The sequence below is a fragment of the Sinocyclocheilus anshuiensis genome, unplaced genomic scaffold (genome assembly GCF_001515605.1).
Source record: "Sinocyclocheilus anshuiensis isolate Anshui unplaced genomic scaffold, SAMN03320099.WGS_v1.1 scaffold1069, whole genome shotgun sequence".
NCBI lineage: Eukaryota > Metazoa > Chordata > Actinopteri > Cypriniformes > Cyprinidae > Sinocyclocheilus > Sinocyclocheilus anshuiensis.
The window spans coordinates 365692-367719 of record NW_015557150.1 but is presented as its reverse complement, the minus strand read 5'-3'; positions in this window follow the sequence as shown (position 1 = coordinate 367719).

The window sequence follows — 2028 nt, the reverse complement described above, 5'->3', positions numbered from 1 at the left end:
ACCGAATAAAGGCTTGGATTTGGGTCTGTTCCTCGCAGTCGTATGGATTCGGAAGATTTGGATTACAGCGCACTAATAAAATTGTTTCATTTCGTAATTATGTTGTGTATTTGGCGTATTTTATAGTTCTATTGTCAGTCACAGCATGTCAGAGAAAATGCAAAAACTAATAAAATTAATGCCGCGATTTCAATATTCATAAGGATTCATTTTTAGGTGTCGTCAATACGTCAGTTCTGTACATTTAAATTCTGAAAATATGTATGTATTTGTACGTTTAGATGCTGAAAATACGTCAGTATTGTACGTTTTAGTGTCTGTAAAAACGTAAGTAAATGTACATTTTATAGAACCACATTTTATGTAAAATACATACGAATTATCATGAGATCACGTTGATTAAAACATACACTCTAAAAAAGATGGTTCTTTAAAGGTTCTTAGCGTTAGTTCTGGCAGGTCACGTGAGTCAAGCTTGCATCAGCTGATTCTCAGCTGATCACATCTACCTATAGGAATACGACACCTATCGTGGCATTCCTATATAAGCTCTATTCAGTATTATTCAGCAGCTTTTCAGCTTGCTCAGGAGCAAATTACCCTCCTCCATCCCCAGCTCCTCCTTTCGCCACAGTCAGGACTTGGCTTTCTGATATCCCTTGCTAATCAGACTCCTTTATCTTGAATAAAGTGTTACACTTAAATATCATTAAGTACATTAATGATATCTGCCTTGTTCTGTTCTGTTAACCCTAGGGGGGTTATTATTGCTGCTCTCCCTGCTCATTCATGACAGGCTGCATGGATGGGCAGGGAGGTTTTTGCCCAGAACAGAACCATACCGCCAAACCAAACTTTATGCTAAGTATCTATCATTTTGACGATAGTGGTCCTGACAGAACTGTGTAAAGTCCATCAATTATGAAATTAGTTTAATTAATCTATAAAGCAGCTCTGGAGAAAACAATGATGTCATCATACAACTCAGTTCAGTTCTCTTCCAATAGTGTCTATGCAGTCAAGTCAATAATAATGTCAAATATCAAGCGTCCCCAACTAAGCCAGCCAAAGGTGACAGTGGTAAGGAACCAAAACTCCATCGGTGACAGAAATGGAGAAAAAACCTTGGGAGAAACCAGGCTCAGTCGGGGGGCCAGTTCTCCTCTGACCAGACGAAACCAGCATGGTGTGGTTTAATTCCAGGCTGCAACACAGGTCAGAGTTTTGTGGACTGATATCTTTCTGAATTTCATCCAGCTCCTTCTGCTTGAAGATCGGGTCCATCATGCACAGTCTGTGCAGAGGCTTGTCTAGTTCTCATGGTCTTGGTTTAGGATCTGTGCCGATAGCTGTCGTGGCAATGAGGTCTTCGGAGTGGATCGGTCTCTACGGCTCGTCTAGTTGTCGTAGTCTCCGCTGATATTCAGGGCTGTTGTGGTTGTCCCAAGTTGTTATCCACCGTTTGGTCTGGATACGGACTGGATCTGGGTGACCACGGTAGCCTCGGGATGTGACTGAAACAGACTAATATTAGCGTAGATGCCATTCTTCTCACGATGTAGCGAGTATATAAGGTGTTATGGGAAGTGTTAACGGTTCCAGTTGACCTAAAAAATGCAGCCTAACTATCCTTTAACGGATTTGAATTATATAAATGCGATAGTGTATTATGTGTATGGCAGGTTAAAGAGATGGGTCTTTAATCTAGATTTAAACTGACAGAGTGTGTCTGTCTCCCGAACAACGCTAGGCAGATTGTTCCAGAGTTTGGGCTCTAAATAGGAAAAGGATCTTCCACCCGCGGTTGATTTTGATATTCTAGGTATTATCAAATGGCCAGAGTTTTGAGATTGCAGTGGACTGTGAAAGACTGTAATGCATTAAGAGATTGCGTACTGAGGAACTAAACCATTTAGAGCTTTATAAGTAAATATCAGGAGCTTAAAATGTATTGCATTAAAATAATCCAGCCTTGATGTCATGAACACATGAATTAACATATCTGCATTTGACATTAAGCATAGCTCG